Source organism: Sturnira hondurensis, unplaced genomic scaffold (assembly GCF_014824575.4).
Source record: "Sturnira hondurensis isolate 20B ecotype Veracruz unplaced genomic scaffold, ASM1482457v3 Scaffold0004136, whole genome shotgun sequence".
NCBI classification, from domain to species: domain Eukaryota; kingdom Metazoa; phylum Chordata; class Mammalia; order Chiroptera; family Phyllostomidae; genus Sturnira; species Sturnira hondurensis.
Window position 1 is genome coordinate 41191488 of NW_028076767.1, and position 27715 is coordinate 41219202.

Genomic DNA, 27715 nt, shown 5'->3' on the forward strand with positions numbered 1-27715 from the left:
TTCAGAAGGCCACAGCTATGGGCAACTGGTGATTGGTAGCTTTATTACGACAATGTGCCTGCTCATGCATCAAATCTCATGCAGTTTTTTGCAAAACATCAAATCACCCAGCTGACTCGGCCCTCTTACAGCCCTGATTTAGTGTCCTGCAACTTCTGAGTTTTCCCGAAACTAAAATCGCCTTTGAAAGAGAAGTGATTTCAGACCATCAATGAGATCCAGAAAAATACGATGGAGCAACTCATGGTGATTGGGAGAACTGTGTGAGGTCCCAACATGCCTACTTTGAAGGGGACTGAGGCATCACTGTCCTATGTACAATGTTTCTTATATTTTTTATCTTCTTCAATAAATGTCTACTTTCCATATTGTATGGCTGGATACCTTCTGAACAGACTATATATATGTGTGTGTATATATATGTGTGCATAGACATACATATATATACACACACACGATGGTGAAATGAAGATATTTTAGATAAAATTTTAAAATATTTCAGGAAGGAAAAAATGACTTTCAAGGGTACTCAAATTTTTTCTTGGCTTTGCCAAAGACTAGCTATATGACCTTGCGGAAAGAAATCATTCCATCTCTCCAGATCCTAATTTTTTCATTTACAAAATAAAGAGTTTGACCTAAATATCTCTCAGGTACTTTTCAAATGCTTACAATGATTTTTTGAGACCCTGGAAGGACATGGGAGAAATTTCTCTTGCTTAACAGGCAATGCCAGTGATTACAGGCATGAAGATCAATAATGCGGGTTCCCCATGGTATTCACAAATGTGGTCCTTGTCCTTCCCCCACTCAATTACACAGAAACACAAATGCACACATTTGATTACTAAGAGATATTTGGGTGCACAAGATTAATCCTTTATCCAAGGAACTTATGAACAAGCTACACTGTTCACAAAGAATACTTAACAATACATGATTATTTACCCGGCAAATATTTACCAAGTACCAACCATTCTGTGTACAGTAGGCCCCCCCTTTATCTGCAGGGGATACGTTATAAGACCCCCAGTGGATGTCTGAAACCATGGGAAGTACCAAGTCCTATATGTTTTTTCCTATACCTGCCTACCTATGATGAAGTTTAACTTATAAATCAGGCACAGTAACAGATTAACAACAGTAACCAATAATAAAATAGAACAATTAAAACAATGTTCTATAATAAAAGTTATGTGAATATGGTCTTTCTCTCTCTCTCAAAATACCTTATTGTTTTGTACATACAGCGTGGGGTCGCTAGGCAAAGAGATGGCTCACATTCCAGGCAGGATGGAACAGCACAGCATGAGATTTCATCACTCTACTCAGAATGTCACACAGTTTAAAACTTACCAGTTGCTTAGTTCTGAAATTTTCCCTTTAAGATGTTTGGACTGCAGCTGGCTGCATGTAAATGAAATCTTGGAAAGCAAAACTGTATGTGAGGAGGAACTACTGTGCCAAACGCTGTGGGACTGTGCTTGGGCTGTGGTGGGTGGGGACACTTCTCTCAGAGCACCAGGGTTACATGTGTGAACAGACCGACTCAGAGCCCACAGTCAGCATGGGCTGCAAGGAGAGCAAAGACCCTGTGACAGACAGTTCACAGCCCAAGATCTGCCCCCACACCCTTGGCCCTGTGCTTCCAAGATTCACTGTTTACTGTTTGACCACTTCATAGAAAAATGTATCTATAAAACACCTGGTAGTTGTAAAAGGCTTGGGTAAAGGCCCAGGGAGCCAAATAAATACATATGTTATTTATTCAGCTGTTCCAAGCCATTACCAATCTCTTTACACCTACAGATCGCCTGTTCTCTACTAAATTTTATTTGTAATATTCTTGCTTCGTGGTCATGTAAAAAAAATCTGGAAAATCAAAGCTCTACTTCTCTGAAAAACTGTTTTCAAATACAAACATTCTTCATGGCCTTTCAGGAATTCTTTGCCCCTCTGAACCAGAAAGACCATAACAATGAGTGTACCTGGGATGGCAAACACAACAAATGCAGTCAAAGTTACTTGTCACCATAGGTCAGCAAGTCTCTCCTAAGCACTCTTGGTGTACCCGCCTCAATGCATTAAGGACCTAGAAGATAATAGAGATTTTAGTATGTTCTCCAAGTCATGGTGTCAGAGTTGATGGTGAGCCCACTGCCTGACTTACATCCTGTCGACAGCAATTCTGCCCTAAGTGGGCTTGAGGGTTGTTCTTTGCTCTAATCTGATCTCCAAAGCCAAATTCTAACCCTGCCTTTCCCTTCAGTGACTTTTCCAAGGTAAGTTTCATGTTCACCAGCTCAAATGCATCACCTTACGTATTTTTTAAAGCTTTGAACTTTATTGTAATAATAGACACTTAACTCACTCAGAATTTGTTCAGGTCGCTTTTCACAGGGAGATAGGCTCGTGCCTTACTTTGTCTAATTTTAGTATTGACTATATTGAAATCCCTTCTAGGCAGGATCTCTGAAAAGAGGGTATTTCCACTGAGGACACATGGGGAATTTTCCTTATTGGGCAAAGAAGAAGGGATATCACCTGAAGAGGTACCCCAAACAATGAGACGTGGGGGAAACCTCCAAGTGGCAGAGAAGTTGCAAAGGGTTGTGCCATAATTAAGGTGATCATATTTTCCTAATCAGATACCAGGGCAGATGGCCTGACACACGGTCTGAAACGGGACAGATGATTGTTTCGAATCTGGGGTGTATGATCTCCATGTTCACAGAGAATGGAGCTAGCAAGAGCCAGCAGCTGTTCAGTGAAGGTCATTAACAATGAGTCTCTGTACATTGAAAGATCCAGAGGTCAGGGTGGGAAGCCTGCTGATGTCATTCATCTATGAGCCACGGTTTTCTCACACAACACAAAGAGGGTTTGTCACTGAGGGCTTCCTGGAACCGCTGCCATCACCTTGCCTGCAAGGACAAAGGTGCAATCCACTGACCAAACCAAACAAAACAAAACAAAAAACAATGAAGCTTTGCTTCCAAACAACACAGTCTGGGAATGCAATATAACAAAAAGCAGGAAGCAGAACGTTATAATGTCAATTATATCTCATTTTTTTAAAGCAGGAACAAGTACAGGACAGACCAAGTACACTTTTTCAGTTCTATGGCTGCTTCTTATAATCATACTATTTTTTAATTAAATCCTCATCACTCTGCCTATTAATCTTATGCATTCAGTTTAAAACTTGGGAATTGTTTTGCTGCAAAGGAGGAGATTCATAAATTCCAATTCCACTACTTAATAAGAATGTTAAGTCCAGCGTAATGTAATAGGAGAAAAGTTTTTCTTTGTTGCCAACACTCAAAGTCAACTCTTAGTTATGTCCTTGGAAAATATTTTTACTCCAATTCTTATCACTGGCATAGAAGTCCACAGGCTTCTATTTCCGGTTTAAAGTTGCTGTATGCCTTTTCAACTTATATCTTATCAAAAGCTGATATTTTTAAAAGTAAGCCATCATAAGTTAATTTTGATAATTCAATATTGTGTACTATCTGTATCACTTTAGCTCTATTAGAGTAGATAAGAAAGACTGATTTTATTAGAAACTCAAGGTCAAGGTCTATAGGTCTATTCCTCTACATCAAAACTTTAAATAGTAAGCAGAACTATAAAAGAAATGCATTTAAATGTACCTTGTACATTGGTTAAGTTGTTTATAGCTTCAAATGTTTTACTAACAGTACATTAAGTTGGTAATCTCACATAATAAGTCTGGAGGTTTGGCATTTGCAGGGTTGGCTATTTCAATGGCTCAGTGACTTACCCAAGACCTGGGCCCTTCCCCCCTTTCCAGCCCATCACCCCATCACCTGGCACATTGATGTTAATCCTCCAGCTTATCCACACATTCAGAGGATGGCCACAGTGGCACCAAATAATAACCCCATACATCATCTAAAGGTCAAAAGCCAAGAATAGCCTCACTAAGAGGGAAAGCGTTTCTCAGAAATCAGTCAGGCTTTGAAAAGTAAAGAGCTAGTCAGCCTCTAAAGTGAGAGGTGAACTATGCCAGCACATTATAAGGGTGGGAGGGATGGCATTTGAATAGATTACCAACAATGTTGCCATAGATGTGGACTGAAAAAAATTCCATTTACCTATGCTGAAGATTAATGGAACCTTCTGATTATTTTGCAAGGAAATTGTATCTTTGAAACAAGCTTACAACCAAGTAACCATTTTCTACTCAGTTAAAAAAGTACAAAGGAGCTGGTTTGAGTGAGGTGTGTCTGGGAGGAGATTGAGGGGTGGGTTGGGGGTAGTCAAAAATGAATAAGAAAATCTTTCAGCTGTGATAATTAGTGCCTGCTAAATCATTTGCCTTGCTATGGGATTGTATGATGCCACCTATGAAGTGTTCTTGGCAAAATACCAAACCAAATCAGATTAAACCTTTAAATCTAATACTCAGCTTATAGGAAGTACAGAGAGCAGGAAAAAAAACCTGTTAACAATACAGGGAACTAATTGGCAAAATTCAGAAATGATGGGGGAAATTGAACCTGCCTGGATATTTAATGATATTAAGGAGTCTTTGTCAACATTTTTAGTATTGTGGTTATGGTTCTTTCTTGTCTTTTCTTTTTTTAAGACTACACTTTTTTATTTTGCTAGAGTTGCTGAATCCAAACACACGCTTATGTTGTTTAAGGGTCTTTTTGAGAATCTTTTTTTTACCCTCACCCACTCACCCAAGGATATGTTTTACTGACGTTACAGAGAGAGGAAGGGAGAGGCAGGGAGAGGGGGTGGGGCAGAGAGAGAGAGAGAGAGAGAGAGAGAGAGAGAGAGAGAGAGAAACATCAAAGTGAGAGAGAAACATCTATTGGTTGCCTCCCATATGCACCCTGACTGGGAATCAAACCTGCAAACTTTTGGTGCACAGATGATGCTCCAACCAACTGAGCCACCCAGCCAAGGCAAGAGTCCATACTGAAATATTTATAGCAGAAATGATATAACTTCTGAAATTTACTTCAAATGCCTCAAAATAACCTAGTAGAAATATTTGTAGAGGGGAAAGGTGGAAGGAATGACAGGATATAAAGACTTAGAGTCATTTATTCACTTTCATGTAAAGGCTCTGTTCATTTTGAAAAGCTGTAAACCTGGTGCACTTAGAATCGAGTGCAAAAAAAACTTAATTGTTAAATTTTGTTTGCTTACTATAAATGATAGCAAAAAAAACCCAAAAATCAAACGTCTTAACAGCAGTAAGCCAGTTTTCCTCCACCATGACTTCATTATTCAAACCCTCAAAAAATAAATAAATAAAAATAAAAACAAATGCAACACATATACAAAACAGCACAGATGAGCAATGTTCAACTGTTCTCAAAAATATTCATGGGAAAGACAATCTCCAAGCTCCAGACTGTTTGCAAAAAAAGGTCTATGAGGATGGCCCCCAATAAGGTATCTAAACAACACGTACGATACATCTAGGTATTTTCCAGAATATACATCAGAATCTCCTAGATTTCTACTTGAGTCATTTTGAAACTAGCTCAAGAAACTAGTCTTGTTCTCACTCTTATCAGGATGAAATAAATAGTGACAAGAGGTGGGGAACAATTAGGGTGGAAATTGCCCAGCAAACAAGGGCCTACAGGAAATCATAGTTGACTCTGCTTTTCAAAGTTCACATTACATCACCCTGCTTTTACAAAAGACCTGAATTAGTACCAGTTTTTGCTAGCAGGGAGAAATCTGAAGGCGATTTTTACTTTTGCGGGAAAGAGGCCACAATAGCATTCAGCATCTGTTTTGCAGCGAGCTGTTATAGAGGCAGCACCCACCCTGAGCAGCAAGAGTGGCGCCACCAGTTCCCTCCCCGGAAACCACATTCAGCATCTCAGTGTAGCTCTGAACTGTGTCTGTGAGCACTGGTGCTTCCGTCTCTAAACGTACTGCTCATCAGACTCACCTGAAGGTTTTTCTTAAGTAAATACTTTCATCTCCCCCATCCCTACTGACTCAGATTCTTAGCCAGCGTAGTAGAAAGTAAGGGGCAGGGTCGAAGGGTTTTTCCGTGTAATTCTAACAGACAGTCAGGTTTGGGCACTACCGGTGAGAGCATGGAAGATCCGCCCAGTGTCTTCTAAGTCACACCACTCCCCAGCTCGGAACTATAAAGAGAAGGGAAGAAAAGTCTGTGTGGGTGTGTGGGCACCAGCCTGCTTCCCGCCTATCTGGCAAAATGCATCCCTTCTCTGTTCTCAGAGCCCTGTAATCTGGGCCACCCAACCCAGACACTCAGACTTCATACAAGCAGGCAATTCCTCCTGTAGAAAAAAAATAAAAGAAATTACACTTATTAGAACCCTAAGTATCAAATTTTGCAAAGTGCTAATTTAATTTACTGATGACAATGTCCTTGTACAGTTGGCATCAGCTCCATTCTGTAGTCAAAACCGGGGCTGTCGTCACTGCAGTGTGACTTTGCCAGGTTTCCCGGGGTGCAGAGGGAGACACAGAACCTCGTGGGGCAGGACCCATGATTGACAAAGTCATTTATGCCCAGTTCCTATTTCTATTGGAGACTTATTTGACCGAAGGAAAGGATAATTTTTCTCCTTTTTACTTCTCTCTAAAAGGAAAACGGCTTTTTGTTCTAAGTCACAGGGCCCTCTTATGCTCAGGTGGAAGAGATTTACGAGCTTACTTGTGTTTCAAAAGCTGTTCTGGAAAAAGCCCCAGCCAGGACTTTTTGAGAGTTCTTAGCTCTTCCAGAAAAGAAGCTGGAATTATCCTAAAAAGGCAGGAGTTGGAAGGCAACGTTTCACAGGGAGGAGAGAGATGCTTCTGTTCTGGGAAGATGGGCTCCCAGAGGCTGGAGTGAGGTGTGGACATTTCCTGCACCCAAGTGTTTTCCGCTGCACTACGGCTGCAAAAGGGCAGAGAACATGCTACCCTCAGCAAAGTAAGGCAGTTGTCCCGTCTTAAAACCCGATTCCTGGGGAACTGCAGAAATAGAATGTACTCTCTTGAGTACATGCAAAGTGATGTAAGAAAGGCCCATATGCATGTAACTGTCAACAGCCAAGGCCACCAAATAGGAGCCAATGAATCCACAAGCCAGTACGTCCAGCATTTTTAGGCAGCCCATGGAAATTACTTAAATGAGAACAGCTATAGCAAAAAAAAGCAATTTCAATAAGAAACATAAACCCATATAACAAATATATTTAAAGATATTTAAAGTAAAAATATGAATGACTTAAGTTTCCATTTCTAATGAGTTTTGATTTTTAGTAAAAAAATAAAATCCAGCTACATGCCATTTGCAAAAAGGACTCTTAAAACATTAAAGGAAAAAAAACCTATATTCAAATTTTTTTCAAAAATCACAATTTACTAAGAAGACATGAGAGTCATTGCTCACTTAATACAGAATGTTACTATTTAGAAAGCAAAAGACATTAGAAATACAAACAATTAAAATTGTTCAATCTACAATGAGGGTGGAAATTTTTAATACATGTGTTTCAGAAATCGATAAATCCAAAAAATTTAAGTGAGTATATTTGTGTACAGTGATGCCTTTGTCCACTGGGAACAACTTCGTAAAGATCCCTGGGACTTCTGTTGCAAGAAATAGATCGGTCTTCATCTTACTCCATCTCTCAGCAACAACTGGTGCGTCTGCCACTCCTCCCAAAAACGTTCTCTGCCCAGGCTCCAGAGATGCCGCACCCTCCTTACTTTCCTCCTGCTTTGTGCACCCACTCAGCTCTGCTGGCTCCCCCTATTCCTGACCTCGCAGTGCTGAGGCAGTCCAGGACTCAGTCCTTTTCTTCTCTCTTTACAGTGCCTCCCTAGGGGTCTCATCCAGTCCTCCTCAGTCTTTAAATGCCACGCCTATTATTGTGACACCCAGATTTATGTCTCCAGTCCTGAATTTTCCCCTGAGCTCCAGATCCCTCCATCCAGCTCTGCTTGAATGTCTCCTAGGCACCTCAATTTAAATGTGTACCAAACTACACTCTTAAATTTCCCTATGTACATTCTAAAATTTTTGTTGTTGTCTCAAGTCTTTTTTTATTGTGGTAAATGTATGTAACATAACATTTGCCACTGTAACCATTTTGAAGTGGATAATTCCATGGCATTTAGTACGTTCATAATGTTACACAATCATTTTGACTGTCTAGCTCCAGAACTTATTCGTCACTCCTAATGGAAACCCCATTAAGCAGTCACTCCCCATTACTCCTTCCTACCCTGAGCCTCTGGCAAACACTAATCTACTTTCTGGCTCTATAGATTTGCTTATTCTGGATATTTTGTATAAATTGAATCATACAATATGTGGCCTTTTTTGTCCGGCTTCTTTCACTTAGCACTATGTTTTCAAGGTTTGGCCGCATTGTAACATGTATTAGTATCTCATTGCTTTTCATGGCTGTACGATTTCATTGTATGGATGTACTTCATTTTGTTTATCCATTCATCTGTTAATGGACATTGGGTTGTTCCAGTTATATACTGACATTTTTCTTCCATTGCTGCCACCCCTATCTCTCTTCCCAGTCATCTCTAATCTATCTCAGTTGGTGGCACTAACATTGATGCAATTATTTTGGCCTCAAACCTAAGAGTCACATCTGACATCCAAACCATCCGCAAGTCTTGTTACATCAACCAGATATGTCCCAATTTCAGTCACATTTCACCCCTTATGCAGCTACCACCTAATCTAAGATACTATTTCTCTGGACACAGGTCTTTTTCCTTCCTTTCTTTCCCCTCCAATTCATTACCCCACAGCAATCAAAATTAACCTTTATAAATATAAATTCAATCGTGTTACATCAATGTCGAAGATCCTTCAATGGCTCCCCATTTCACTGGCATAAACTCTAAATGTTGCTATGGGTAACAAGTTCAGCGTGATCTAGCCCTTGCCCACCTCCCTGAGCATCACTCCTACACTCTCCAGCCACATCGGCCTGTCTCTGAGTCTCAGCCACACCTCTTCCATGGCCTTCCCACTCCCTGGGCTTCTGCAGGACACACGCCTTCCCTCAATCTTCACTCAGCTTCTCCCCAGCAGAGGGGCCTCCCCTGACTCTCCAATCTGAACCAGAGTCCTCACCCTAGTTTCTCTCTAACTCTTTACATTGCTGGATTTTTCCCTCTTAAAGCTTAAAACCCATGTAATAATCAAAACAGAAAGGTATTGGCACAAAACAGATGCCTAAATCAATGGGAGAGTATAGAGGGCCCAGAATTAAACCCTCTTACACCAACAACTAATCTATGAGAGAGAAGGTAAAAATATACACTGAAGAGTTGACAAACTTTTCAAAAACTGATCTTGGAAAAACAAAATTTATACATGTAATAAAACTTGTCTACATTCTTACATCATATACAAAAATAAATTTAAACTGATACCCAAAAAACCCTACAGCATTACATTTATTTTTCTGTTTATTATCTGTCTTTCCTCCAAAAGAATGTAAGCTCTAAGAAAGTAAGTACTTTGCCTTCAGCCAAATCCCCAGGGCCTAAAGCAGTACCTAGAATGTATGAGGCATCCAGTAAATACTTGCTGCTTGAGTTATAAATGGATTGCATTATATACACACACATAGTAAGAAGATCCTGTGCTCCATAAATATAGTGTCCATTCATCTGAAACATCCTTGAACTTTATGTGAACAGACCACAAAATGCTCTTCAAAATGTTGGTGAGAGTATAAATGAGTATAAGCCTTCTGGTGAATAATTTGATAATATCTATCTAATTTTAAAAGCAAGTATCCTTTGAACCAGTGCCATATATTGAAAAGGCCTCCCTTTAATTACTCCATTAATTTCATTGGTCCCATTATGGTAAATCAAGTGATCCTCCATGCATAGACCTATTTCTGGACTCTACTACATTGTCCTGTTGGTCTACTGTCTATTTGATTGCTTTCAAGGATAATGCAGAGATTCATATGAATCTGAGGAAAGTTTCCTTCCCACAATATTATTTTTTCTACTGTTCTATGTCCTAGAACTGATTATACAAAGATAGATTTAGTAAAAATTTAATACTATGGTAATATAGAGAATACTTTTGGTTTGGGTAAGAAGATTTTCACCATATTTAGGAGAATATTCTGGGACATTGTCTTTCTGGACCTTGGTGTGTGTGTGGAAGGGGGAAATAATTTTTTTTAAGTTAAAGGAACTGCCACTTTACCTTTTTATATTGTTATCAGATATTCCTGTCCCCTCCAAAGATTCTGAAAGGCATTGAAATGATCCATGTTGCAAATTACTCTGCGATGGTGACGTGTTGTAAATAGCAGTTGGGTATTAGAAATGAAGTGTCTTATAAAACCAACTTTTCTTGGAGAAATTGTCATTCTGGTCCTTGGTGCTAAAGCAACTGGGTATCCATGTGGAAATATAAACAGGACGAGACTCGAACTCTTAGTTTGTTCACTATGCAAATCGGAGAGAGACAAAGATCATCTTCTAATTGGACAGGGCAACTCTGCAATGTTTATGCCACTGGGTGTCAATTACAGCTTTAGCACCAGAGTAACAAATAAAACCATTTGAACAAGTCTTAACAAGAAGACAGAATTGCAGGTGTTGAAGGTTATGTTTCTATGACACAGCAACAATTTCTAAAATCTCTAGCATATGCAAGATTCCTTTGTTCAAATAACCATTCCAATGTTAGATTTATTGTGGAGAGAAAGAACAACTTGGGGGCAGTTGTAAATATTTGCACAAATATTCATACTGCATAGGAAACAAGACTAATGTCCCTATGAGAGTTCAAATTTAATATCTTACCTCATCAGATCCTCTTAAGTTTTAAGATGAGAGAGGACACCTCCCTTTGTAGCTTCAGTGAAGGAGAGATATGTTTTTCATGTTTTTATTAGACTTTTTCTTTTCATTTAAGTTCTGTATTTTCAGAACCAGGCTCTAAAATTTCACTAGTTACCTAAGAAGCAGAATGCAGACCTCTGGGGCTCGGGCTTCTCATCAGCAAATGTCAATACTAAAACATGAGGAAATAAACACCAAGTTCCTTGGCAACATGATTATAAACTAGAATATGGTGTCCAGACACACACAATCCGGTGTGACAGCGGAATGAAGACCTATGAGACATGCAAGGGCTTGGAACACTTACCTCCTACATGCTCATTTCAGTGAGGTTGCCTGAAAATGTTCTGCAGTAAAACAAGGAGAAATGAAAGGGGAAGACCAGTGTCTCAGGAAATAGCGAGATAAACGCCCAGAGAAAAGGGAAGTTCAAATAAGACTTGCTGTGGAGCAAGATGAAAGAGCAATCAGGAGAGCCTGGAGGAGAATGTGACGCCCAGGAGGGAGGGCATGGGGGGCGTGTGTGTGTGTGGAGATAGGGAGTAAGGGACAGAATAACTAATACAACTAAATGTCTGGGGGGAAGTTGAAACTATTGTAATTATGCAGGCAAATGGGACAACAGAACAAAAAGAAAAAGAAAGATTAAAAGGGGGAAAAGCAAGTAGAAATACTAGAAAAACCCACACAATTTTTTTGAAAGAAATGAAAGTATACTGTGCCCCTTAGTTCAAAGTATAGAGAGACCTGCCCTCCAGGGTTGAAAATTTGGTGTCGAAGTGTAGTGGGCATCAGACTGAGGGGATATGGTGAGTGTAAATTCTAGAAGGCCTGCAAAGCTAGGCTCAGGTCTGATAGGCACAGGAGAACCATACCTAGTTCTGGAGGAAGGGAATGAAAAGTTCAAGGCAGCGTTTCAGTAATGTTAACCTGGCAGGAGAAGAGGCAGGAAGCTGAAGGTAAGTCTGTTGCAATTTTTCATGCATGAGGCAAAGGAATAAACAGACAATAGAGAAGAAAAAGAGGGCACATCAGAAAGGCATTTCAGAGGAGGACTATGGGACTCGGGTACCATAACTAGACAGAGGGGCGGGAGTAACTCTAATGTTTTCTGGTCTGTGAACTGGAAAAATGGTGGTGGCTTTTTATCTACTATTGCTGCTTTATTATGACACACATACTCTCCCTCCCCCTCCTCCTCTCCCCACTCCTCCTCCACTCTTTCTCCTCCTCCTTTCTCTCCTCCTTTTTCTCTATCCAAGTTGGTGGCAACCTCCTTGGAGGTAGATACTGAGCTTGTGTTTGCTTCCTTGGCACCAGCACCAGGTCCTACTACCAGAGCTACTTGGCTCTGCTGTGATGTGATTTCTCGGGCAGGAGGAAGCAGTGATGATGACAGTGATGGCAGCAAGGTGTCAATGCTTTAAAGATAAGAATATTGGAAGAAGCAGTGTTTGGTGCATAAATAATTGATCAGGTTATGAGAGCTTTAGTGAGATGTCAGTTCCCATTGGGAGTTAGAAGAAAATATTTTTTGAAAATTTCACTGTTACTTCTTTAGTGAAATGGCTTGATTTTTCCTTTCTTTAGCATCCTTTAATTAACTGTAGCTATGCAGAGCTAAAACCAAGCAGTAGTAGGAGATCTGCCCCAAGTCAAGTAAACTTACTTCCAAACTCTTATTTCAAATCCTGTTTTTGGCTGGAAATAAACAGACTTTTTTGAGAAGCAGAGCTATTTAAACAAGCCCTACCCTAAGACTATGGGCCTTGTATAGGTTGTTTTGTCCTTGTTTCTGAAGATAAAAATGTTGTTTTCAAAAAGAGCTCTAGGTGGCACTTGTGATGTATTCAAGAGTTAACTCAGATCCTTTCTGGAAAAGGTCTTGTAGAAGGTAATAAATATTGAAATGGGGAAATCTTCATTACAATAATGAAGATCAGTACTTATGATTGTGTTTACCCTCTTACTATGTATGAGCAACATCTTTATGCAGTGCTTATCTTTAAAATCTGGGCTTTACTTCCTTTATAAAAACTGCAAGAGAAGAATTTGTACAATATATGTGAACTCCAGATCACTAAAATAATAAATAAGAAAGTAACGTTTGATTTGCGAAAGGATTGACTACAGGTGTTCTTTTAAGTGATCAGTTCCTCTATTCTATTTAAAATATTTCAATTTGTAAAAATAGATTATAAAATTGGTTTCTCAAGCTCATCCATTGTGTAAAGTAAAATAAGTTGTCATTCATTTAAAATAAGACACTACAGCTTAAAGTATTTTTTAAATAATAGTAACCAAAAACTAAAAGAAAATTTTTTTATTATTTAATTCTTGTTCAAGTACAGTTTTCTGTCTTGTATTCCCAGCCCTGGCCCCCACCAGCGCTCCCCACCTCCCTCCCATTTCCGCCCCCCACCTTAGTTATTGTCCATGTGTCCTTTATACTTGTTCATGTGAGTCCTTCCCCTTTACTCCTGTGATTCTCTCCCCTCTCCCCTCTGGACCCTGTCAGCACGTTCTGTATTTCAGTGTCATTGGTCATATTTGCTTGCTTGTTTGTTTTGTTGTTTAGATTCCTGTTAACGGTGAGATCATATGGTATTTGTCTTTTACCGTCTGGCTTATTTCCCTCAGCATAATGCTTTCCAGTTCCATCCACGATGTTGCAAAGGGTAGGAGCTTCTTCTTCCTTTCTGCAGCATAGAATTCCATTGTGTAAATGTACCATAGTTCAAAAACTAAAAGAAATTTAAAGCCGATGTCTTGGGATTTATTTACTTAAAGGATAACATAATGAATTCCAGTAAACATATTACCTATTCTGTTATTGGTTAGGCAGTTCCTCCTGTGTAACAAGCGGCTTAAATGTCTCGTGGTCTCGCTTTAGTGTAGAAAGACTGCAAGCTCTTTTAACAGAAATGCTGGTTGAGAAGGTCTATTTCCAGGAGAAAATATTGTTGCCAAATACCACAGCCTGTGCACCTCTCACGTTATCGCATCTCTACCCATTGTCTAGGTCCTCACGGCCACCACCTCATAGACTAGGGTCACCTGTGGCTCCATTTTACCTTTTTACCCTTACTCTCCCTTTGTCTTACTTTTGTTTCTTATTTTAAATTTTTTTTTATTTTTGCTGTACCTTTGTAGGATAATTTAACACAATGAAATCCTCTGGGAACAACATGGGTTATAAATAAATTAATAACAATGTTAATATGCGGTCTTGTAATTGCACTAATTTGTAGGTCCTGGATGAAACTGACATTTGAAGGTAGTGTCTCTAGTAGTAGTAAAACTCATGTCAGAACTCAGAGCTAAATATGAAAACCTGCACCAGTATTGAAAAAAATTTTGGCTCTCAGAGTAACGGTTGAGTCTCTTTTGTTGAGAACGATGGGAATGGATTCTGGCTAACCTAAGCAAAATGGGACAGAATGCTAGCCAGGAGCTCACGGGATGGGCGGGAGACTAGAAGCCAGGCCTGGGCGCAAGGCAGGAATGTGGGCAGCTCCTGGAGTTCAGGCAGAGCGAAGGACTTGACAGATCTCATCAAGGTGCTTCCCGTCCTGTGCGCCTCTGTTCAAGATTAAAAGTTCTACAAGCCCAGAGTATTTAGTGTGTTCTGTGCTTTCACGAATTTCTGTGCTAAATTCATGAGAAATCCAGTATGGAATACAAGTTGAATCTTGAAAGCTTGCCAAAATATAAAGAAAGGTAAGTTTTGAAAAATAAAATATCCCAGGATCCAGTTGTCTTCTCAAGGGTCACATATGGCCCCATGGTTATAGTGGGGTAAGGACTATTAACTTATAAGACTGCATACAACTGGAGAGGTAGTTCCCCAACAGGAAACTGGGGTGTTCCCGGGAAGGGAGAATGGTTACTGGACATGAAAAAACAATCCACGTCACTACACTACAGCAGGAATAGATGGTTAGTTTCTGTGTCGTGTTGTGAACCCCTGTAGTGGCTTGAGTAGTGTCCCCCCAAATTCACGTCCACACAGAACCTCAGAATGTGAACTTTCTTGAAAGTAGGGTCACTGCAGATGTAATTAGTTAGAGATCAAGATGGGATCTTGCTGGATTAGGGTGGGTTCTAAATTCAGTGACAGTGTCCTTATAAGGAAGAGGACACAAACACACCCCCAAAAGAGGTGATGCAAAGGTGGAGGCAGAGCTTGGACTGGTGCATCTATAAGTCTCGGAGCTGCAAGGACTGTGGGAAAAGCTAGGAATGTGGCATAAGCTGGATTCTCCCTCAGAGTCTCCAGAAGGAGTCAATCCTGCCAACATGTGCTGCGACTTCTTGATTTCAGACTTCTGGCCTCCTCAATGGTAAGAGAATAAATGTCTGTCGTTTTAAGCCACTCATTTTGGAATTAATTGTTATATCAGCCCGAAGTGGTAATACCAGGGAAGTAGGTGATTAGTAAATGCATTTTATGGGAGTGAATACAAATTCATTTTTCAATTTCAAAAGAAAATAAGCCTGTAATTGGTTTTGGTTATTTATTCCGCACAAAGCTACTGATTACCTCTTATGCACAGGGCACTGTTCCAGGGGCTGAAAGCAGTGCAGTGACCACATTAGGTAGGCTCACAAAACCTGCATTTAGAAGAAAAGAGGTGAACAAGACATATTCTGTTGAGAAGTGAAACTAGATGATGTGATCTAGAGTCACACGCAGGAAGTGGGGAGCAAGTGTAGACTGGGAGTCCAAGCAAGAAAGAGAGAACTGAGACCCGAATGATGAGACGGAGCCAGACACTCATGATGTGGGAAAGAACGTCGCGGAAAGAGGGAACGAGGAGAAAGCAGAGCTGAGTGACCTCTGACAAGTGAAGGGAGTGAATGGGGAGATTTAGGCAGAGACAGATCCCAACCTCTAATCTAAGATATGTCACAGAAGTGGAGGGCTTTAAGTAGGAGAGTAACATAATCTGATCTCAATGTTTAAACATCGGTGTATGGGAAGAAGGACTGCAGGGCGCCAGGAGAAGCCGGAGGAACTTGGCAAGCTGAAGCTAGACTAGGGAGGTACAGTGAGTACACTGGGTACATGTGAGGCAGAGTTTGAGAGGACTAGTAAGGATTAGTTAAGTGTGTTCTCTTGGTCCAGCAATGCTTAAAATTCTACAACACAGCCAAAATATATTACCAAGGCTCTAGTATCCAGGAGTTTTGCATTTAATTAGATAGATTAGAGAATATATATAATTGTGCAACTCTGACCTATTAGCACTGATGTTAAATTTAATCAACTCCTTAGAGCGTGTGGAGAATATAATATTAATTTACAAAGGTCTTGGTTTGACTGAGTAGCAGCAACTTGGTAATTAAGATAAAACCTAATACATCTCCATGGGAGACAGCAGGGGAAGACTACTAATATAATAATTAAATTAAGAACATTGACTATGACCTATGATAGGGGACAGACACCCTCACCACCACAGACAGAAGCAACGGAACAAATTTTAAAAGTCATCTTAAACGATGCGCTTCTGCAGGACAGGACAGCACTATCTACATTATTTGCAGTCACCAGGAACACAGGAGAGCTCACTGACTTCAGAACTAAGCCAAGATAAAAGCTATAACTTTAATGCTAATGCATACAGATAAAATAAACTACACCTAATGTAAATAAATCAAATCAACATAGACTATTTAGAACTAAATTTACAAGACCCTTTTGGCCATCTAAGCAACTTAGACCACCACCTTTTAATCCAAATTATAAAAACAAATACCCAGAGAGAAACCCCAGGGACTATTTACAGTGACAGAGACATAAAAACAGCCAATCTGTTAGGGGAAGTACACCTAATAGATTTAATAACCTATTCATTATAAATAAAAACCCCTTTATAAAACCACATCCCATTGATAGACAAGCCACTTATAGAGAGGAAATCCAATGAGTTTCCTTTAGGAACTTGGCAGTCTCCTGGCCCAAGCCAGAGATAATCATTTATTTGTTACTGTGACCATTTCAACAGAAACACCTTTTATAAATGAAAGCACTGTGCATACTACTACATTATTAGATACAGGATCCCAAGTAACAATGATACAAGGATATCCTACTAATTATTTTTTACATTATTTTATTTATACTATAACAGATGTTCCTATTTTCCTCTCTTTTGCCCACCTCTCCCCTCCATAATAATTAGAAAACTTCAAAAATAAAATAATACTAACCAGAAAATTAGAGGAAAAATTAACCCTAAGCATGTGTGTATATAGATTCCTAACAATTGATATAGACCACCCATTAATGCTAAATGTTTTATAAGTCCCAATATAGAAAAAAAATTCTGGAATAAAAGAATAGGACATCATGTAACAAAAAAAGATGTAACAATTCCTAAAATGAATTTGACTATAGCAAAATGGACTGCAATTAAACTGCCTATCCCACCCCAAATAAAAAATATACCCCAATACAATTTTAATAGAGAACATACTCCTATTAAGGAAAATATTCCAGAATTCCTAAAGGAACAAATTATTGTGCCTACTACTATTTTGCCAAATAATCATCTGGCCTTTTATAAAGCCAGATGAATCATATCGTTTTAGAGTAGACTATAGGAATTAAAACAAACACCCTCCCAAAAGTGAGGGAGGGGAGCACTCCCAGATGCAGGCACTCACATTAATAATGTTACACTGGATCTGCCACTTACAATGCAGCGATGGACTTATGTGGCCTGTCCTTTCCCATACCTACTCACAAAAAGAGCCAACCCACACGTTCACATGGGCAGGTAGATAGTTTATTGGGTTTCCACAAGGCTATCTTAACAGCCCAAGTGATAGCCCACAACCTTCTAACACAGACATCCAGGCCTGTGTTAGAAGAATACAGAATACACAACGTATACAGGGATCATTATTTCTTAGGTTGATGACATCCCTATTTATGGTGATAACTTAGAAGAACAAACTAGAGTCAAAATAGTCTTAATTGAATTTCTTGCACTCAGAGGATGGACAACCCAGGTAAAGCCCAAAGACCTCAAAGTGCAGTAAAATTTCTAAGCATAATTTGAGCCTCTGAAGGTAGGAAAACACTAGACCCATCCATAAACAAGATAGATTGCAACTCCTACCGCAACAGAACAGCTCCAAAACTGATAGGATTGTTGAGATATTGAAATAGCACATACTACATATGAGAAAATATTAAAACCCATCTATGAAATGACTAGAAAGAGTAGGAAATTTAGATGTGCAGAGAATGAAGAGGCAGCCTTTACTTATTTGAATCACGCTCCTTGAATTTGTAAAACACGGGGTAATGTGCACTCTGAACATAAACTAGAATGCTTATCTTCAGAAGAGTTTGCAACATGGTCACTGTGAACTAAAACTACAGGACTCCAAATTTGCCCACATGAGTTTTAGACCAAGAAGTTCCCAAGGTCTGAGAACATACCAACCAATCAAAAGGCTCACCTGGGCACCCTGTGAGGCCATACAAAACACAGAGCCACTAGGTGAAAATAAATCAATTATTCTCAAACTCCAACAGCCTGTTCTGGAGTGGCTTTATAATCATACACAAACAGGAAGGACAATGGAACACAAAACCTGGACACAGATATGCCAAATGACAGAATCACAGCATGGACACATCACCAAGCAGGACATGCTGGCACACGTGGCTCCAGACCACAGTTAGAAAAAAGAAACGTGTATTAACAAATGTTAGAATTGTTGAAAGTTTAAAGCTTGGAAGTTATTAATGAATACTTTAGATATGATTAAAGCAGGCAGACCCTCCCAAATTATACAGGACCCTTGTTTATATATGCACGCACCATTGTAGATGCATGGTCTGCAATAGGATTACCCTATACCTGCAGGGAAAGTGATAAAAAATTCACCATCAGGGCATTGAAAATATGGATTGCAGTTATCTCAACTATTATAGAATTAGATCAGGGCACCCATTTTATAAGAAAGCTAATACAAGATTGGGCCAAAGAACAGGGCATGGTGTGGAATTTCCAGCAACCCAACTGCCTCTGGATCAATTGATAGGTATAATGGTTTGCTCATGCAAAAGCTCAGGTTTCTTACTAACAAGCTAGATATGAAAGTGTGGACTAGAGCAATCTGGGATGTGGCAAGATCTCTAAATCATATATATGAAAGGGATGGAAAATATTGAATTAATATTGCAATTACCCACAGAGATAAGAATTAGCATTAACAACAACCTAGAATCTAAGTTAAAAGGGAATGAGCCCCGGCTAGGTTGCTCAGCTGGTTGGAGCATCATCCCAAGCACCAAAATGTTATGGGTTCGATCCCAGGTCCACTGGGTGGGAGGAGAGAATTGATAGATTGCTTCTTGCACACCCCCAAGTGGGGACCTGGCCCGCAACCCAGGCTTGTGCCCTGATTGGGAATCGAACCTGTGACCTTTAGGTTCACAAGCTGGTGCTCAATCCACTGAACCACACCAGCCAGGGCTAAATGAAAATTTTTAAAGAGAGTGGAAGATGGGATGAAGATGGGAAAGGGTCTAAGAAGTACAAACTGCCAGCTATAAAACTAGTCATGTGATGTAATGTACAGCATAGGAACTATAGTCAATTGTAATAATTATGTGTGGTGACAGACTTATTGTAGTGATCATTTCATAAGGTATGTAAATGTCTAATCACTATTTTGCATACCTGAAACTACTATACTATTCTATTAATATGTCAATTATAATTTTAATTAATTTTAAAAATAAATGAAAATAAAAAGTACTAATTAAAAAACATAATCATACATATAGTACTGGGGGAATTATGGCACCTGCCACTAATAAAACCTACTGGGTAACTGAAAGAAAAGGCCTATTACATCAAATTAAAGAAAATAATATGAAGCCTCCATACAGTTTAAATAGTGGACACATTTTTATATGATGTCATTATCAGATAACTAATATTTACCCTAGGGTGATGATTTGGAGCAACATTCACAGTAATGGCCACAACTATAGATTTCCTTAAGTGGCAAGAACAACAGCTAGGTATAATTAGAAATGAATAGGGCACTATTTTTATTTTGCAGGCATAAATCCGCTAAGGATCAGGAAACTTATTATTTCAGTTGACCCTTGAACAACACAGGTTTGAACTGTGCATGTCCACTTACACACAGATATTTTCAAGATATACAGTAAATGTATTTTCTCTTCCTGAGGATTTTTAAAATAACATTTTCTTTTCTCTGCCTTAACTTTATCTTAAGAATGCAGTATATAATACTCATAACATACAAAATATGAGCTAATCAACTGTTCATGTTATTGGTAAGGTTTCTGGTCAACAGTAGGCTATTGTAATTAAGTCTGCGGGGAGTCAAAAGTTATAGGCAGGTTTCTGAATGAACAGGGAGGGGTTCAGAGCCCCTAGCCCCAGTGTTGTTCAAGGGTCAACTGTATGTCTAACTGGGTCAGTGCCACACGTTGGCTGCGGCCCATACTATGATGCTAATTGCTCACTGTTGCATACTATACTCATTGCAGTGGCAGATTCCTTTCTGACAGCTGCAACAATAGCAGTTGTGCCATCAGTCCAAGCTGGAATGCCACCGTCTACTGTGACACCCTCTACTTTCTCCAGGGATCACCATTATTGCAAGAGGACTCACCAAGCCTAACACTTCCACCCCACCCTTCTCATCAGCACCATCACCTGCTGGGAAATCTTCAATGGGTGGAAAATAAGTGCTGAGGGAAGCTAAGAAAACCATGGAAACCTCCCCTTCAATCTCCACAAGAATCAACAAGGATCCTGAACAACTCCCCCTGTTAGACCCTGACTCGGAGGATGAAGGTGGGCCTGAACCACTGACTCTCGGTTTTGTAGCCCAGCACATACATCGAGACAACCAGGTACTGATTTTTGTGCTCTTCCTGTACCTTATCTCACTGAGTTAGGAGCATGAGCATATCAGAGTCAAATCCTTTGTTAGACTAATAATGTCTCAAAAGTGCCAAGTGGAGCAGAATCTTACTCTACTTCTGGAACAGAACACATGAAGAATCAATAAATGGTGCAAACCAAAAGTGAGAAATAAAATTTAAATTCAAAATTTGGGATAACTTAGAAAAACCATTAAAATGTAGAGATGAGTTTACCACATGGAATACTAAATAAAAAGTTCCAGCCATGGTAATGATGATACTTTAGGAATAGATATTGGCAGAGCACATCCATATGAGGGAAATTGAGCAATTACATTTTTAATGTAAATAGGCCAAAAATTGGTTATTTACTACACTCTTATGCTGCTTAATCCATGTTCACCTATGAGAAAACTAACAATAGATCCATGGGCACTACATCCAGACTTCAAGACAACAGGAAAACTATGTAAGGTCTATACAGGACACATAGAAAATTTAGCATATGACACGTATCATTATCCATGGTGATACGCACTAGGCTTCTATCTCCCACCACAGACTTCTATCCCAAGAACATGTGAACCCATGCTAACAAAACCTCTCACAGTCATATTGGAACCTATAAGAGTAGCTTATACCTTGACATTTAAGGTACACAAGATTTTCAAGCCCGGTAAAGATCCTCAAATTCTGCTCAGTCTTACCCATCTTCATTCATGCCCACTCTACAGCCTGCACCAAAGACCCGCTCACTGGAAGGAAGAACACCCTTGGAGCCCCTTTCTGAATTGGCAGGAGGTGTAACTGGAGAAGCAATGGCAGCTGCTTTTTCCCAATTCCAAATTGATCAGATCACATTAGATTTTTAAAACTTGGAGACAAAAAAATCTCAATTTAACATATGCAATGGCAGCTTTATCACGGCTGGGTACACAGATGGATTAAATTAGCAGTACGTTCCCAAACATGAGTGAATTTCACATGGAAGTAAATAGAGCAAGGGAAATTCTACATAAAGCAGCTGGAGAAAATGCTTAAAAAATAATGAAGTCCTAAAAATGACATAAAAGATGTTTCTGTAAGGGTAGACGGTCAACTGTTTTAGGTAAGATTGGTTAATATGTGGAACACACTTAGCACAGCTATAACCTCAGGGCGATACTGGTCACCTGCAATAGCAGACGACAACCCAACCACAAGTAGACACCACACAACCCTAATGGCTGTCATTCCTTAGGTAAATTGAAGTTAGAATATTGGCACTTAGAAGAGAAAACATAACATTGGGTGACCAACATTTTGTGGTTCCTCTATATCAAAACGGAGAGTGGAAACTACAAGCCACAGAAATATCTCCTTATGATAAAAGGAAAACATGCTCCTAAGGGGATGTTAGTGGATTGGAACAAAAACACCTCTATTACTGTTAGACCTTTGTATGTACCTATGGTACAAGTACCCATGCCTACTACATACATTAGAACATGTAAGACAAGTAGAAGAACATCTGCAAGATGAGACCAAGAAAGTCAAAATAACTTCAGGAAGTGAAAAGAGAACAGAAACATGCACTTTCAAAAAAACCCCGACAGCCTTAAATTCTGATGTATGACAATCAAACACAGGCTTGATATTGCTGGGCAAGGTTGTGTCCTCTGGAGTTTTATAAAACTGGTTTTTACGTGGAAACACAAAGGTCAAGGAAGCTTAACTGAGTGGTTTAAGGACTTTAATATTTGGTCTTTCCATGATTGGATATTGCATCATGTTAAAGAGTTCTTTACTGTGCTCATACTGATATTAGGAATGTGGTTACTTAAATTGGTCATTAAACTATGGCATAAAAGAATGGGTGATAAAAGAAAAATATGCAGAAAATTATGATTGTGATTAGATCATAAGTGATGTGGAATCACAGGGTGAATTGGTATTGTTTGTGAGATTAGATTTGCATAGCATATTAGGCCCTCATATCCTGGTGTGTGAGCGATTTAAAACCACAGGACGGACTGTTATGTATTGACTTAAAATGATTTCAAATCCACTTGTTTATGACTTAAGTTGTTTTAATCTACTTGTTTATGACAAAGACCAAAAAAGTTGTTTTTTCAACTTTTTGTAAAGTTTCAAAGTAAGTTTGCTTTGATAGAAGAATAGAAGAAAGTTTCGTCAGAATGTCATAATCCCATCTGTGATTGACAAAGCCCAGCTGCTGAGGAGCCATGTTGGGGGCTTATGGATATGAAAAATGCAGAAAAGCAAGCCAAAGGGCATTTAGACTATAAACACTGAGTGTTTCTGAGGTTAATTTGAGAGTTACAGTTTGGGGGGTCAACCCTCTGCTAACCGAGAAATCTCTCCTGAGGACCCCTGAGGCGTTAGGTCCTGTTACATAAGGACTGCTCCCTTTTCAGCAGTGGTGGAAACCTCACAGGGGCCCATGAAGGACGCCTGACAACAGCAGCATCTGGGGTCCTTGGCAACGAGTTCCACGTAGCAACACGGGGCTTTCACCTTTGTACTAGCAGTTGGACACCAGCTCTCAGTCGGTAAAGCTGGCTTTCCTGAGCAACCAAACTTATATAAAAAGGTATGTCTCATGAAAATCTGGACTTTACTCTTTTTAGATCCTCTTGCCTGGAATAATAGTGTGATTAATCTGTCACCTGTTTGAAGTATGTTATTTCCTTATTCGGCTTATTAAGAGATATTATCCTGTATGTTGTTCACTTATGAAATTATTACAATTCCCACAGAAAACCTATGATAAATCAACTGCTGACAAAGGCAGAATTAGTCTCTGAGTACAACTTTGCCACCTCCTCCCCCCAAAAAACAAAACGCTGGGCCTTCAAAGATACATAAGACTGAAGACAAGCATTCGGGTTGGATAAGGCATTAACAAAAGGGAAAAGTGGAGAATGAATGTGCATTATTGGGAGTAGGTGAACAAACCAATCCCACTGGATTAGAGAGCTTGTGTACAGTGAATAATGCCAACTAGATTACATCAGTGAAGTGAGGATAGATGATAGAGGGCTTTGAAACCCGGAATGAGTTTACATTTGGTCTGCTAGGCCATGGGTCAGCAAAGATTTTCTGAAAGGGCTGAACAATAAATACTTTAGGTTTTTTAGGCCATATGGTCTCTGTCACAACTATTCAACTCTTGTGCTGTGGTATGAAAGCAGCCAGAGATGATACTTTTTAAATAAATATGGCTGTATTTCAGTAAAACTTTATTTATAAAAACAGGCAGCAGGCCAGATTTGGTCCTTGAACTAGAGCAGCAGAGCAAATAAAATAAAAATGGGGTTTTATTAAGTTTTAAAGTAACTACACACAAGGATAGGGGCATCACTTAGTTACTCGGCATCCATCTCCCCCACTCTCCTTCCTTATAGTTTCTAGACTTCCAGTCAGGTATCAGCTTCTCTTACACGTTCAGGGAGAAGTTATTCGAACTCCCACCTCTAGGAGTGGTCTCGGCTTGGTCTAAATCATCAGGTGATTCCGTTCCTCTTTCCACAATGATTGATTCATGTAACCCACATGTAAGGCACAGGACGTGGGTTCAGGAAAGGCATCTGGACTAATTTTGTTCAGTAACATACAATGTACCCTCTAGAGTACTGGGGTTTCCAGCAAAGAAGCTTTCTCTCTCTCTCTTTTTTTTTTTTGGAAAAGCCACCGAAAGGGATACTCTGTCCCTTCCTGGGCAGGGTAGTATATTGATATGAAACTTGGATTTCTGAGTTCATTCTGCCACTCTAACCATACTAAAATACACTAGATTAAGCATTCTGTTCTTAACAATGTCTGCCTTCAAGGGAAACTAATTAATCAGAGCCTAACCTGCTGGGGGTTTACCAGAGCCTAATCGGCCTAGGAAAAGGAAATACTCACCTTCAGGCCCTCCTAAGGGTATAGGGCATAGGGAGCTGAGAAACACTTGTGAGGTCCACAGTCCAGAGGCACAGGCACACTAAAAGCTGAGCCCTAACCACAGGACTATAGAACACTTCCCTTCCTCTTTATCTTATCACATATTACTAAAGGTCTATTTATAGCAATTTCTTTTATTCAGTACACCGTGCCCAGCTACCAAGAAAAAAATTACAAGATATAGTAAAAAGCAAAAAAAATCACAGATGGAAGAGACAGAGCAAGCTTCAGAACCGGACTCAGATATGGCAGGGATGTTGGAATTATCAGACCAGCAATTAAAAACAACTATCATTAATATGCTAAGGTGTTACTGGATAAAGTGCACAGCATTCAAGAACAGATGGGCAATGTAAGCAGAGATGGAAATTCTAAGAAAGAACCAAAAAAGAAATGCTAGCAATAAGACTGTAACAGACATAAAGAATGCCTTTGATGGACTTGAACTAGACACAGCTGAAAAAAAAATCTCCAAACTTGAGGATATTTCAATAGAAACCTCCCAAACTGAAAAGTCAAGAGAAAAAAAAGAGACTGATAAAAATTGAACAGAATATTCACAAGTGATGGAACTACTACAAAATGTGTAACATATGCACAATGGGAATACCAGGGAAAAAGAAAAAAATGAACAGAAAAAATATTTGAAACAATAATGACTAAAAGTTTCCCCAAATTAATGTCAGACACCAAACTGCAGATCCAGGAAACTCAGAGAACACCAAGCAGGGTCAGATCCAGGCGGTCTGGCTTTGGAGTCTGCGCACATAAACTGCCACTGCCGGGGCTGAGAGTGGGAGGAGCCGGATTCAGGAAAGACTAGTGAGCCCAGAAATTAGTGGTAGGCTTTAGTGGCACAGTTGCTCTCTCTTAGCACTTTGCCACTGAATCTTCAGCTTTCCCTCTTACACCATCAGTTTGCTGACTTCCGCATATTGGTTCATTGTCTCCTCTACCACACATCATGCTCAGTCAGACCAGCTTGTCCAAAGATAATTCTGACAATTGACCACATCCTGTATTAATTACTCTGCTACCATGTACCTTCCTCGTCCCCAAGACACACAAAGACAGAATTTGTTCTCCTTCCCCCAAGACCAAGCATCCTTATCTTTAGCAAGTCTTATTGAGCACTGACTGTGTGCCAGGAAGTAAGCTAATGCTAGGTATCAAAAAGGGGTCTTATAACCTAGTTGGGAAGATATATACTAAGGGCAATTATGCTTTTATAGGATGGCATTCATTTAATTTGTGAATAATCTGGTTTCTTGGTGTTCCTATGAAAAGATGTGTGGTAGGCTGAATCACTGCCCTCCAAAATCCATGCCCTAAACCATGGAACCTGTTAACATGTACCTTACATGACAAAAGATGCTGGAAAAATATGCAAAGCATATTTTATAGGATGGCATTCCTATAGTGCCAGACCCAATTCCTATAGTGTAGACCCAATGTAACTGTAAGATTCTTTAAAAGTGGAGAACCTTTCCAAACTGGGGTCAGAGGGAAATGTGAGGGTCAGAAAGAGAGTCAGAACAATGTAACATTTCTCTTTCTGAATATGGTACAAGGGAGTCACAAGCCAAGGAATGTGGGCAGTCCCTAGAACAGGGAAAAGACGAGGACACAGGTTCTTGCCCAGAGCCTCCAGAAGAAACCAGCCCTGCTGACACCCTGACTATAACCCTGTGAAGATTTTGAACTTTTAGTCTCCAGAACTGTAAGATGATAAGTCTGTGTTGTTGTTCTGGTCAGGTGGCTCAGTTGGTTTGAGCATCACCCTGTTCATCAAAAGGGTTTCACATTCGATTTCCGGTCAAAGCTCATACCTACCTTGCAGGTTTCATCCCCAGTTGGGGCACATACGGGAAGCAACCAATCAATGTTTCTCTTACACATTGATGTTTCTCTCTCCCTTCCTCTTTTTCTAAAATCAATGAACATATCCTCAGGTGAGGATTAAAAGGCAAAATAAATAAAAGTATAAAGGGTATTTTAAAAAGTAGTAAGTCTGTGCTGTTTCAAGCCACCAAGTGTGTGGTAATGTGTTATAGCAATATAGGAAACTAATACAATGTGCATATTATGGTGCAGGACCCAAAAGGCCTACCAAGTGTTCTGTGGTTCTGATGTACATAAAAGGTTATGCTAAGGCCAGGCTCCTGTCAGGAGGAACATCACCTATGGAGTCTTGGTGAATGCCTGTCTACTAGAATTGGGGAATAGCTGGGGAGGCTGAAGCTCCACTCACATTAAGCCTCACCTTGGTCATGTGGACATGCTGATTCCTGACATAGGATAGGGAGCGCTACTGAGCATATCCCCCACGGTGTGATGTTGACACTCCTAAGTGGTTGAGTTTGCATGCTCCAGACAAAGCTGTAAACTCTAAGTGACCGGAATACCTTGGGGAGCTTACAAAGAAACTAACTCAAGAGTTAACAGAGTTGAGGTTTACCAGCAGAAACGCGACACTGAGACTGGTAATAGCTCACACGAAACTGTAAAAGAAATGAAAGAGAACTTTAGGTCTATAGTTCTTAAAGACAGCTGGGCTGCTTGCAGAGGCTTTGGTGACAGATACGATATACACGTGGCCTGAGAGCTCCTCGGGCACAAACCCTGCTTCCATTTAGAATGCTAACCAATGGGGGTGTTTCATGGCACTGATGAGAATCTATAGGCAATTACTATATGAGAGAAGAGGGTTTGGGGGATCTAAGATGGCCAGGCCTCAGATTTGGGGGCTATCTAGGGCAGAGGGAATTTGGAAGTGGCAGAAATGAAAGAATGTTAGGCTGTGCCTTTTGACTAAGAAGGTGAACTTGCAGAAAAAAACAGAAAGTAGTAAGGAAGGAAAGGGCAAGCCGAGGCAGGTAAGCCAACCTATCAGCTCTGTTTCACATTCAGAGGCCCATCCTATCCAAGACTAATTTATAGTGACAGCAGTAACCTTCTTATAGTAGATGGCAG

At 39.8% G+C, this 27715-nt stretch overlaps 1 long non-coding RNA gene across 1 annotated transcript; it reads left to right on the forward strand.

Moving 5' to 3' along the window:
* The first annotated feature begins 15059 nt into the window (after positions 1-15059).
* On the forward strand, positions 15060-25903 carry LOC118985689 (uncharacterized). Its single transcript, XR_005066171.1, has 4 exons — positions 15060-15206; positions 20414-20782; positions 23212-23387; positions 24885-25903. It is a non-coding gene; the product is annotated as an uncharacterized LOC118985689 (long non-coding RNA).
* The last annotated feature ends 1812 nt before the right edge of the window (positions 25904-27715 follow it).